The following is a 15,002-nucleotide window of genomic DNA, read 5'->3' as shown; positions in this document are numbered from 1 at the left end:
TCAATGACACAAGCGCGCAACATGTCCTCCAATATCTGAATAGTGCGCTCGGACTGCCCGTCCATCTGAGGGTAAAAAGTTGTGCTTAACTCAACCTGAGTACCCAACTCTCGCTGCACAGCCCTCCAAAACTGCGATGTGAACTGAGTACCCCTATCTAAAATGATGGAAACTGGGACACCATGCAGGCGAACGACCTCTCGGATGTAAATTTCAGCCAACCGCTCTGAAGAGTAAGTAGTACCAACTGGAATGAAGTGCGCGGACTTGGTCAGCCGATCCACAATAACCCAAATAGCGTCGAACTTCCTCGAAGTCCGTGGGAGCCCAACTACAAAGTCCATAGTGATCCGCTCCCACTTCCACTCTGGGATCTCTAACCTCTGAAGCAAGCCACCCGGTCTCTGATGCTCATACTTAACCTGCTGACAGTTTAGACACTGAGCCACAAACCCAACTATATCCTTCTTCATCTGCCTCCACCAATAGTGCTACCTCAAATCCTGGTACATCTTTGCGGCACTCGGATGGATAGAATACCGCGAGCTGTGGGCCTCCTCAAGAATCAACTCTCGAAGCCCATTTACAATAGGCACACATATTCGGCCCTGCATTCTCAGCACGCCGTCATCACCAATAGTCACATCCCTAGCATCAACTCTCCGAACCTGTCCTGAAGAACGAGAAAGTGAAGGTCATCATACTGACGCTCCCTGATACGGTCATAAAGAGAAGACCTAGAGACCACATAAGCCAATACCCGACTAGGCTCCGAAATATCCAATCTGACAAGCTGGCCCGCTAAGGCCTGAACATCCAATGTCAAAGGTCTCTCTGCTGCTGGAAGATATGCTAAACTCCCCAAACTCTCTGCCTGGCGACTCAAAGCATCGGCCACCACATTGGCCTTCCCCGGATGGTACAAAATAGTGATATCATAGTCCTTAAGAAGCTCTAACCATCTCCGCTGACACAAATTAAGATCCTTCTGCTTTAACAGATACTGCAGACTCCGGTGATCAGTATAGATCTCACAAAAAACCCCATACAAATAATGACGCCAAATCTTCAAGGCGTGAACAATGGTTGCTAACTCAAGATCATGGATAGGATAGTTCTTCTCATGGGTCTTCAACTGGCGCGAGGCATAGGCAATCACCCTACCATCCTGCATCAAAACACAACCAATGCCTATCCTCGAGGCATCACAATACACGGTGTAAGAACCTAAAGCTGATGGTAGAACTAACACTGGAGCTGTGGTCAAAGCAGTCTTGAGCTTCTGAAAGCTCTCCTCGCATTCATCCGACCACCTGAATGGAACACCCTTTTGGGTCAATTTGGTCAAGGGCGATGCAATAGATGAAAATTCCTCCACAAAGCGACGGTAGTAACCCGCCAAACCAAGAAAGCTCCTAATCTCCGTGGCTGAGGACGGTCAAGGCCAACTCTGCACCACCTCTATCTTCTTCGAATCCACCTGAATACCCTCGCTGGACACCACGTGCCTAAGAATGCTACTGAACTGAGCCAAAACTCACATTTGGAGAACTTTGCATAAAGCTTCTCCTCCCTCAATCTCTGCAATACAACCCTCAAATGCTGAGCGTGCTCTTCCTGGATATGAGAGTACACCAGGATGTCGTCAATGAATACAAAGACGAATGAGTCCAAATAGGGCTGGAATACACTGTTCATCAAATTACATGAACGTTGATGGGGCATTGGTCAGCCCAAAAGACATCAACAGGAACTCATAATGGCCATATCGGGTCCTGAAAGCTGTTTTAAGAATATTTGGAATCCCGAATCTTCAACTGGTGATAACCGGACCTCAAATCGATCTTGGAGAACACCCTCGCTCCCTGAAGCTGGTCGAATAAATCATCAATACGAGGAAAAGGATACTTGTTCTTGACTGTGACCTTGTTCAACTGCCTGTAATCAATACACATTCTCATGGCCATCCTTCTTTTTCATAAATAGAACCGGTGCACCTCAAGGTGACGCACTAGGCCAAATAAACCCCTTATCGAGAAGTTCCTGAAGCTGTTCTTTCATTTCCTTCAACTCTGTCGGTGCCATACGATATGGTGGAATAGAAATGGGCTGAGTGCCCGACACCAAATCAATACCAAAGTCAATATCCCTATCAGGCGGCATGCCTGGCAGGTCTGCAGGAAACACATCCGAAAAATCACGTACCGCCGGAACATAATCAATGACGGGGGTCTCTGCACTAACATCCCTCACAAAAGCCAAATAAGATAGGCAACCCTTCTCAACCATGCGCTGAGCCTTCAAATATGAAATCACCCTACTTGGTACATAATCTATAGAACCGCTCCACTCAACCCTCGGAATTCCCGGCATAGCCAACGTCATCGTCTTAGCGTGACAATCTAGAACAGCATGACATGGAGATAACCAATCCATACCCAATATCACATCAAAGTCAACCATACTAAGCAACAATAAATCTACTCGGGTCTCCAGACCCCCAATAGTCACCACACATGACCGATATACGCGGTCCACAATAATAATATCGCCCATAGGAGTAGATACATGTACAGATGAAACTAAGGACTCACGGGGCATATTCAGAAAATGGGCGAAATACGAGAAAACATATGAATACGTAGAACTAGGGTCAAATAATACTGAGGCATCTCTGTGAAAAATTGAGACAATACCTGTAATCACAGCATCTGAAGCAATAGCATATGGTCTGGCAGGGAGAGCATAGAAACGGGCCTGACCACCCCCTGATCTGCCTCCCCCTCTAGGGCGACCCTTAGCTGACTGACCTCCACCCCGAGTTAACTGGGCGGGTGGTGAGGTAGCTGGTGCTGTAGTCGGAGGCTGACTCCTCTGCTGAGATGGACCTCCACGACGACGAGGACACTGCCTCCACATATCCCCAAGCTCCTCACACTCAAAACAACTCCCTAGTATTGGCGGCGAAAACTGAAGGGAACCCCTAGCACCGGGATGACTGGTAGAAGAACCTGGCATGGAAGAGCCCTGAACAGGTGGAGCACGGGACGAACTTTGAACTGGAAGGGCATTAAGTGATGAGTGGCCCTGATGTGAACTGTGAGAACCATGGCCAGATGATGCACCCCGATGAAATGGCTGAGCTGACTAAGCCTGTCTGAAATGATGACCTCTACCGTGTTGGAACTGACCCCCAAAAGGAGCACCGCTGAATCCACCCTGACCACGAGGCCTCTTAGCCTCCCGCTCAACCCTCTCCTGACCGCGAACCATCTCAATCTGCCGAGCAATGTCGACAACCTCATCAAAGGTAGCACCTGAAACCTGTTCCCTGATCATGAGCAACTGTAGCTGATAAGTGAGGCCATCAATAAACCTCATGATCCTCACTCTGTCCATGGGAACCAATCAGATAGCATGATGGGCCAACTCAGAGAATCACATCTCATACTGCATCACAGACATATCACCCTGGCAGAGCCGCTCAAAGTGTCTACGCAACTCCTCTCTGCGGGATCGAGGCACGAACTTCTCCAAAAAGACCACGGAGAACTGCTGCCAAGTAAGGGGTGCTGCGCTAACAGGCCTGCGCCTCTCGTAAGACTCCCACCATCTGATTGCAGCCCTAGAAAACTGAAAGGTAGTGAATGAGACCCCACAAGTCTCCAAAATACCAGCAGTACGGAGTATCCTCTGACACTTGTCCAAAAAGTCCTGAGCATCCTCTCTCTCTGTGCCACTGAAAGGTGGTGGCTGAAGTCTCCCAAACCTCTCCAACCTGCGCTGATCATCCTCAGGCATAGCAGGAACCACATAATCCTGAGCAAAAATAACCAGCTGGGCTGGTGGTGCCTCTGGTGTCTGAAGTCCCTGAATAACCTGCTCGGGTGTGCGAGCGACGGGAGTCTGAGTGCCTCCCCTGGCCTAAGAAGTGGTTGCGGCCGTCGAAATAGAGACCGCCTGAGCAAGGCTAGTACACGCTGTCAGAATCTGAGCTAGGGCCTCCTAAAGGCCTGGAATCACAATAGGCACAGGTGGTGCCTGAGCTGGTGCATCAACAACTGGAACTTGGTCCTGATCTGGGACAACCGGTGGATCTGTAGGTACTTCCCCAACTGTTGTACGGGCTGCACCTCTGCCCCTACCACGGCCTCTACCGCGGCCTCGGCCTCTCGCAGCCCTGACTGGTGGTACTAGTGGCTGGCCCTCTTGACCAGTAGTACGAGTCCTCACCATCTGTGAGAGAATGAAACAACAGATGTTTAATTACTAGAATCAACAAATTCGCACGACAAGAATCCAAGAATGTGGAGTTTCCTAAAGGTTCTGCAACCTCCTGAAGATAAGTACAGACGTCTCCGTACCGATCCGCAAGACTCTACTAAACCCGCTCATGACTCGTGAGACTTATGTAACCTAGGCTCTGATACCAATCTGTCACGACCCAAAACTAACCCCTGTCGTGATGGCGCCAAAACTAACCCCTGTCGTGATGGCGCCTATCTGATATTTCATTTTTAAAGATAATTTCAAGGTTATTTGACATAAAACCTCCATTAAAAGAGTTCAAATCAAAGAAAAATAGAAATGCGGAAAAGAAAAAACCCGACATCGGGGTGTCACTAGTCATGAGCATCTGCTACAATCTGTCTAACAATATCAAGGCTAACTCAGCCTGGAAAATAGCTAAATACAACTAGAGGAAGATAAGAGGGAGAAGAGCAGGGGCTGTGATCGCCAAACAACTACCTTGCTATCTCTAAGAAAATCTGCAACCAGAACACTCAATAACCGCTATCGTGTCCAGCTATACCTGAATCTGCATACAAGGTGCAGGGAGTAACATGAGTACGCCAACTCAGTAAGTAACAACAATAAATAAAGACTGAGCAGTAGTGACGAGCAATAAAGCATATAATGTTCATCAGGAAATCTCAGTAAAATATCACATGCTTTTAAAATCAGGATTTGAATCAAACATCTCGTTTAAACCCAGTTCCAGTAAACAAAAATCATTTAAAAATATTTTCCAACAGTTTTTCCAACAAAGGCTCAATGCAAAGGTGAGCAAAAAAGATAAAATCATAAACAGCCCTCGGGCAAAACATCACTCATATACAGCCCCTCGGGCAAACCTCACAGTCACTCGTGCCACTCGGGCATACCTCACAATCACTCGTGCCACTCGGGCATACCTCACAATCACTCTTGCCACTCGGGCATACCTCACAATCACTCTTGCCTCCCAGTCACTCAGCACTCGGTACTCGGCACTCGCACTCAGTAGGTACCTGCGCTCACTGGGGGTGTGTACAGACTCAGGAGGGGCTCCTTCAGCCCAAGCGCTATAATCTGCACGGACAACTCACGTGCGATAATAATAAAGTATGTTGCAGGCGGGCAGTCCCGATCCACACTCATCCTCACAAATCAGGCCCTCGACCTCACTCAGTCATAAAGTATATTGCAGGCGGGTAGCCCTGATCCACACTCATCCTCACAAATCAAGCCACTCGGGCATTTCAGTAAAATAGGGCATTCGGCCCAAAACATTTATATGCATCAAAATAGAGTCATAAAATTGAGTTATGCGGTAAACAAATATAAACATGGCTAAGTATAGAATTTTCAATCAAAAACAGTGAGAGGATGGTAAGAAACAGTCCCTAAGGGTCCAAACAGCATTGGCGCAAGGCCCAAACATGGCATTCAGCCCAATTTACTGAAAATCTTTCTAAAACATATAAGTATCAATGGTTTCAACAAAGTATGCAACTTTACAGTTGCTACGGGACGGACCAAGTCAAAAATCCCCAAAAGTGCAAGCCCACACGCTCGTCACCTAGCATGTGCGTCACTTCAAAATAGTAGAATGATATGAAATACGGGGTTTCATACCCTCAGGACTAGATTTACATTCGTTACTTACCTCAAACCGGTCAAATCTCTATCCCGCAATGATCTTACCTCTGGACTCGGCCTCCAAATGCTCCAAATCTATTCACAATCAGTATAATACCATCAATATACGCTAATGGAATGAATTCCACAAGAAAAGCTTCAAAATTAGACCAAAACCTGAAATTTGCTCAAACTCGCCCCCCGGGCCCACGTCTCAAAATCCGACAAAATTTATAAAACTAGAAAGCTCATCCACTCACGAGTCTAACCATACCAAATTCATCAAAATCCGACATCGTTTGGTCCTTCAAATCCTTAAATTACTTTTTCCAACATTTCCAAGCCCTTACCCCTCATTTTCACTAATTACCATGATTAAACAACGGAAAATTACCATATATACAAGTATTAGGGCTCAAGTAACTTACCTCAACGAAATCCCCTTGATTCCCTCTTCAAACCCCTCCAAAAGCTCCAAAAACCGAGTTGAAATTGTGAAGAATGACCAAAATTCGCGAAGGGTTCTATTTAAGGATTCTGCCCAGGTTTTTCGCACCTGCGGACCCTTTCTCGCACTTGCGCTTCCGCATCTGCGGACACCGGTGCACACCTGCGCATTCCACTTAGCTGACCAGACTTTGCACCTGCGAGCCCACAGGTGCAACCCATTCTTCGCATCTGCGAACATTTCTGCATCTGCGAGCCTTCAACGCACATGCGATTCCCAATCCGCAGGTCCGGACACACCAGAACAGCAGCTCCAGCTGTATTTTCCGACTTCAACAACTTCGTTAACCACTCGGAATCACCCCGAGGCCCTTGGGACCTGAACCAAAAATACCAACAAGTCATATATCAACATACAAACTTAGTCGAACCTTCGACTCACTCAAAACAATATCCAAACACCAAATTACCCTCGGATTCAAGCCTAAGAACTTCTAAATTTTCTAAATTCGGCAACGGATGCCGAAACCAACCAAACCACGTCCGAATGATCTCACATTTTGCACACACATCACAAATGACACTACGAACCTACTCCAACTTCTGGAATTCCATTCCGATCTCGATATCAAATTTTCCAATGCCGACTAAAATCGTCAAATTTCTAATTTCGCCAATTCAAGCCTAATTTTACCACTGACCTCCAAATCACATTCCGGACGCACTCCTAAGTCCAAAATTACCTAACGGAACTAACAGAACTATCAGAATTCAAATCCGAGATCGTTTACACATAGATCAGCATCCGATTGACTTTTCCAACTTAAGTTTCTACTTAAGAGACTAAGTGTCTCAATTCACTCTGAAACCACTTCGGCCCCGAACCAACTAACCCGATATAATATAATACAGCTGAATAACACAAAAGAAGTAGAAATGGGGAAAACAGGGCTATAACTCCCGAAACGACCGGCCGGGTCGTTACAACTTCTAGGTCCAAAATCACCCTACAGAGCTATTGGAATCATCAAAACTCCATTCCAAAGTCATTTACGCATAAATCAACATCCGATCAATTCATTCAACTTAGGCTTCCAACCTTGGGACTAAGTGTCCCAACTTATTCCGAAATATCCCTGGAACCAAACCAACCACCCTGACAAGTCATATAACAACAAATGAGCATAGAATAAGCAATAAATGGGGGAACGGGGTTGTAATACTCAAAATGACTGGACGGGTCGTTACATTATCCCCCTCAAAAAAAATGTTCATCCTCGAACGGGTCTAGAATCATACCTGAAGTCTCAAATAGGTGTGGATATCAGCTCTGCATCCAAGTAGCCTCCTCGACTGGTTGACCTCTCCACTGCACCTTTACTGAAGCTATGTTCTTTGACCTCAACTTCCAAACCTGCCAGTCCAAAATGGCCACCGGCTCCACATTATAAGTCAAATCACCGTCCAACCTAACCATGCTGAAGTCCAAAACATGACGGATCACCGAAATACTTTCGGAGCATGGAAAAATGAAATACTAGATGAACACTCGATAGACTAAGCGGCAATGCAAGCTTTTAAGCCACCTCTCCAATCCTCTCAAGAACCTCAAACGGTCAAATATACCAAGGGCTCAACTTGCCCTTCTTCCCGAACCTCATAACACCTTTCATGGGTGAAACCCTGAGAAGTACCTTCTCTCCCACCATGTAAGCAACATCATGAATCTTCCGATCAGCGTAACTCTCCTGTCTAGACTGCGTCGTGTGAAACCGATCCTGAATCAACTTAACCTTGTCCAAAGTATCCTGAACCAAGTCAGTACCCAATAGCCTAGCCTCACCCGTCTCAAACCAACCAACTGAAGACCGGCACTGTCTCCCATACAAAGCCTCATACGGAGCCATCTGAATGCTCGATTGGTAGTTGTTATTATAGGCAAACTCTGCAAGCGGAAGAAACTGATCCCAAGAGCCCCTGAAATCCATGACACAAGCGCGTAGCATATCCTCCAGTATCTGAATAGTGCGCTCGGACTGTCTGTCCATCTGAGGATAGAATGTTGTACTCAACTCAGATCATGTGCCTTACTTTCGCTGCACTGCTCTTAAAAACTGCGATGTAAACTGTGTGCCACGATCTGAAATGATGGACATCGGCACACCGTGAAGGGGAACAATCTTGCGGATGTAGATCTCAGCCAACCGCTCCGAAGAGTAGGCTGTCCCAACTGGAATGAAATATGCGAACTTGGTCAACCGATCCAGAATCACACAATTAGCATCAAACTTCCATGAAGTCCGTGTAAGCCCAACTATGAAGTCCATAGTGATACGCTCCCATTTCTACTCCGGAATCTCAAGCCTCTGAAGCAAACCGCCCGGCCTATGATGCTCGTACTTCACCTGCTGACAATTTAGGCACCAAGCTACAAACTCCACTATATCTTTCTTCATCCTCCTCCATTAATAGTACTGCCTCAAGTCCTGATACATCTTTGTGGCACCCAAATTAATGGAGTACCGCAAACTGTGGACCTCCTCAAGAATCAACTCACGTAGCCTATCCACATTGGGCACACAAATCTGACCATGCATCTGCAACACCCCCATCATCCCCAATAGTAACCTCATTGGTATCACCGTGCTGGACCGTGTCCTTGAGGACAAGCAAATGGGGGTCATCATACTGACGCTCTCTGATGCGATCATATAAGGAAGACCGAGAAACCACACAAGCTAGAACCCGACTGGGCTCCGAAACATCTAACCTCACGAAGTGATTGAACAAGGCCTGAACATCTGATGCAAGTTGTCTCTCACCAACAAGAATAAATGCAAGGCTACACATACTCACCGCCTTTCTGCTCAAGGCATCGGCCACCACATTGGTCTTCCTAGGATGATACAAAATGGTAATTTCATAGTCCTTTAGCAGCTCCAACCATCTCCACTCGAGGCCCCCAGGACCTCAACCAAACATACCAACAAGTCTCAAAATACGATACAAACTTAGTCGAGACCTCAAATCACATCAAACAACATCAAAAACACGAATCGCACCCCAATTCAAGCCAATTGAAACTAATGAATTTCCAACTTCCACGATCGATGCCAAAACCTATCAAATCAACTCCGATTGACCTTAAATTTTGCACACATGTCATAAATGACACAATAGACCTACTCCAACTTCCGGGACCAAAATTCGAGCCCGGTAACCACAAAGTCAACTCTCGGTCAAGCTTCTCAACTCTCCAAACTTCTATTTCCCAACTTTCGCCAATTCAAGCCAAAATCACCTACGGACCTCTAAATCAATATCCAGACACACTCTTAAGTCCAAAATCACCCTACGGAACTATCAGAATCATCAAAACTCCATTCCGTAGTCATTTACACATAAGTCAACATCCGATCAACTCGTTCAACTTAGACTTCCAACATTAGGACTAAGTGCCCCAACTCATTCCGAAATATCCCCAGAACCAAATCAACTACCCCGACAAGTCATATAACAAAAAATGAGCATAGAATAAGCAATAAATGAGGGAACGGGGCTATAATACTTAAAAAGACCGTCGGGGTCGTTATAGTCGCCAAAGATGTGATTGGCCAAAATGGCAAGAAGCAATCCAATCAGAGTTGGACTCACTTGCGAAATGTGAAGTTCTTAGTCATATAGTCCAAACACCTTATGGTGTTAAGAATGTCGGATATAAATGGGTCTTTGTACATAAGAGGAATGAGATAAATGAGCTATAAAGATATAAGGCACGCCTTGTTGCACAAGGATTTGCACAACGGCTTGGTGTCGATTATGATGAGACATATTCACCTGTTATGGATGCAATAACATTTCGTTATCTCATTAGTTTTGTTATCCATGAAAAGCTTGACATTCATTTAATGGATGTGGTTACAGCCTACCTTTATGCCCTACTTAATAATGAGATATACATAAAAATTTCATAATGATTTAAAATGCCTAACGCACATAATTTAAAGTCCCGAAAAATATTTTTAATCAAATTGTAAAGATCTTTGTATGGTCTAAAAAAATCAGGACGAATGTGGTATAACCGCCTTAGTGAGTATTTATTAAAGAAAGGTTATATAAATGATGTCATTTGTCCATGTGTTTTAATAAAGAAAACAACATCGGAGTTTGTTGTACTTGTCATATATGTTGATGACATAAACCTTATTGGAACTCCTACAGAACTCCAAAATGCAATTGATTATGTAAAGAAGGAATTCGAGATGAAAGATCTCGGAAAGACAAAATTATGTCTCGGTTTGCAAATTGAACATTTGGCAGGTATTGAAACGGTTTTACATGGATATAGCACATTCGTTAAGTACTCTGATGGTTGTTCGATCACTTGACGTGAATAAGGATCCGTTCCAACCTCAAGAAAAGAATGAAGAGTTTTTTGGTCCTGAAGTACTATATCTTAGTGCAATTGGTGCACTAATGTATCTTGTTAATATTACAAGGCCTGACATAACTTTTTCAGTTAATATCTTAGCAAGATATAGCTCTGCTCCTACAAGGAGACATTGGAATAAAATCAAACACATATCGCGGTATCTAAAGGGGACTACCGATATGGGCTTATTTTATGACAACGATTGCAGTCCTGATCTTGTTGGTAATGCCGATGTTGGGTATTTATCTGACACACACAAGGCTCGATCTCAAACAGGCTATGTATTTACATGTGGAGGCACTATCATATCTTGGCGATCGACTAAGCAATCAATCATGGCTAATTCATCTAATCATGCTGAGATAATTGTTATTCATGAAGCAAATCGAGAATGTGTGTGGTTGAGGTCTATAATACATCTTATTCGAGAAAAATATGATTTGAAGTGTGACAAAATACCCATAATTTTTTATGAAGACAATGCAACATGCATAGCCCAATTGAAGGGAGAATTCAACAAGGAGATAGGACACATTACATTTCACCAAAGTTATTTATCACACATTCTTGGAGCCACTACTTGTCCCAAAGAGACCTTGGGAAAGCGTTTCCCTAAATTTTATCACAGGATTACCCAAGGTCGTAGATCTTGCAACCATCTTGGTTGTGGTAGACTGTGTTTCCAAGTATGCCACCTTCATAGCAGCCCCACAGAACATATCGGCAGAAGATACAGCTTGACTCTTCTTCTCTCATATTATCAAATATTGGGGCTTGCCCAAAGACATCATTAGTGATTGCGACTCACGCTTTACTAGCAAATTTTGGACCCATCTCTTTGGGTGCCTCGGATCCAAATTGAGTCACCACTCAAGCTTTCATCAACAAGCAGATGGCCAGGCAGAATGGTTCAATGACATGCTGGAGGAATATCTCCGCCACTTTGCAACCGGATCATAGATCTTCAAAAGAATGGTGATATCAATGTGCAACATATTCATTCAAGTGATAATATGGCTGATTTGTTCACCAAATCTCTACCAACATCAACCTTTAAGAAGCTAATGTACAAGATTGGGATGCAAACGCTCAAAGATGTGAATTGATGCTCTCATCATGGGAGTTAATATGCGTTGTACTCTTTTTTCCTTAGAAGGTTTTGTCCCACTAAATTTTCCTTATATGATTTTTAACGAGGCAACCAAAAGGCGTATTTCTAAACATGTGTAATTTTTTTCCTTCACTAGAATTTTTTCTCACTGAGTTTTATTTTAGTTATGGTTTTAACAAGGCACATTATCTGTTGAATAGACATTTAAGGGGGAGTGTTATCAATAGAATTGTATTTGATGTGAATGTCTATATTTTAGACAGTTTTTAGAGTTTGTTACTTTATGACTAAGTCACTTTCCTATAAATATAGGGATTTTATCCCATTGCAATTCATCCTAAAAATCAATAGAATTCTCTCTCTTTTCTCTGCAATATTCTTCTTTTCTTTTATTGTTTTATTTCAGATCTGTTATAATAAAGCTTTTGCTTTGGTTTAAGTGAGCCCTCGAAGATTAATAGCCACTCAAACAAACAAAACAAAAAAAAAATGAGCCCTCCACACATTAAATTTTCTCTTTGATTGATTACAGGAATAATTTCAAACACTCTAATGTTTGGTTTCTTTAGAGTAATTTTCTTTAGGATTTACGAAATTATATTTATATCTAATTTGTAATAATACTTAGGGAAAAAAATTGATTATTTGTCAAGGGATGTGCACAAATAGCCAATTTTATAACCCCTATTTAAGCCATGACGTAAGTTCATAAATTTTTGCAAGTCTAGCCGTTTCAGGCACTACTTCAGACATACACAACTAAAGTTGTAAATTCCGCGTTTGAAGTTTGATATATTGCTGGTGCAGGCAAACATATATTGTTATCTAAACATCAGACATGAGACTAAAGTTTGGCTTGCCATAGCCAAATCTCATACATATGCGACTAAGGGTGGCAAGTGGGTCGGGTCCGCTCCTAAGTGGGCTTTGCGGGCCCGGTCCTAAGTGGGCCGGTCCTATGCGGTCTGATCCTAAACGGTCCCGGACTTCGCGGGCTTATTTCTGGAACCGGCTCGGGACCGGGACCACGAACTAACGGTCCCGGGTTAAGTGGGCCGGTCCCGGGCCCAAACGGGCCTAAACGGGCCCAACAGAAACTTTGTATTTTTAATTTATTTTTTTTATAGAAGTTAGAGAAAAAAATAGTAATAAAGATATATAAGCTATATTCGATTTATATACTATATATAAATCTTAATATATATATATATATACTATATTATATATACATAGTATACATCTTAAAATATACTATATATACATCTTAAGATATACTATATATATATAGTATAGTATAGTAGATCTTAAGATATATATACATCTTAAGATATATAATATATATATATATATATATAAGATATATAAGCTATATATATATATATATATAGTAAGATGTATATATAGTATATCTTAAGATGTATACTATCGAATATGACTTATAAACTATGTATATATATTATAGTATATATATAGTATATTATAGTATATATATACATCTTAAGATATATATATACACACACACTATACTATATATACATAGTATATTCGATATACTCGATATACATATATATATATATAAGCTTATATATATATACTATACTATACTATATATACATCTTAAGATATATAAGCTATATTCAATTTATATACTATATATACATCTTAAGATATATAAGCTATATTCGATTTATATACTATATATACATCTTAAGATATATATATATATACACACACTATACTATATATACATAGTATATAAGTCATATTCGATAGTATACATCTTAAGATATATATAATATATATAGTAAGATGTATATATATTATAGTATAGTATAGTATATACTATATATACAACTTAAGATATATAAGCTATATTCGATATATTCGATATACATATATATATATATATATATATAGCTTATATGTATACTATACTATACTATAATATATATACATCTTACTATATATAAGCTATATTCGATTTATATACTATATATACATCTTAAGATATACTATATATACATGTATATCTACTATATATATATCTAGTATATCTAGTATACTATGTATATATAGTATATCTTAAGATGTATATATAGTATAGTATAGTATATATAGTATATCTTAAGATGTATATATAGTATAGTATATATAGTATATCTTAAGATGTATATATAGTATATCGAATATAGTTTATATATCTTAAGTTGTATATATAGTATATATATACTATACTATACTATACTATAGTATATAAGCCGTATTCGATAGTATATATATATATATATATATATATATGTATATCGAATATAGCTTATATATCTTATGAGATGTATATATAGTATAGACTATAGTATAGTATAAATATAAGCTTATATATATATATATTATACTATATGTATAGCTTAAGATATATAAAAAGACAAAAATATTGTAAAGAGATATTCAAATCAATGCATTATATTTTTATTATAGTATTAAAAATCATGGCAATATCTTTCTTAGTCTTCCTCCCCCTTATGGAATGAGCACAACAAGGTGCTAATACCACCATTGAGAAGAAAAAGAAACTAATCAAGATGTGCCAAAATACAAGTTACATATTAATTTACATGGTATCTCTTACAAATTTCATAAATCCTTCAAGGTCCGGAGGAATTTCCGTTGGTGGTAGCGGAAATGAAGCTTGGTCATCACCGCTTCCAGGCGAAGCATCATCCTCCGCAAGTTCAGCTAGCATTTCTTCGTAAGCTTCGTCTACCTCTGGTTGTGATTCAGCAAGTCCAAAATTTCTTCTTTCCGAACGGATCCAATCTCTGAAAAGTACTGATTTTTCCAAGCTCTCCCTCATAGACGCTCTATAATCACCGAGTTGAAGTCTTGCTTGACTGAAAGCGCTCTCTGATGCCACTGTTGAAGCTTGAATAATTAAAATATCTCGGGCCATCCTTGAAAGAATCGGAAAGTATTTTTCTTTGTCCTTTCACCATTCCAAAATATTAAAGGAGCTGTCGGGATTCACTTCCTCAATTCCCTGTGACAAATAAACTTCAAGCTCATTTAGTTGTGAAAAATCACTAGTACTAGAACCTTGAGAACCCCTGAATCATG

This window comes from Nicotiana tabacum, chromosome 9 (genome assembly GCF_000715075.1).
Source record: "Nicotiana tabacum cultivar K326 chromosome 9, ASM71507v2, whole genome shotgun sequence".
NCBI lineage: Eukaryota > Viridiplantae > Streptophyta > Magnoliopsida > Solanales > Solanaceae > Nicotiana > Nicotiana tabacum.
Note: the sequence above shows the minus strand (reverse complement) of the source record.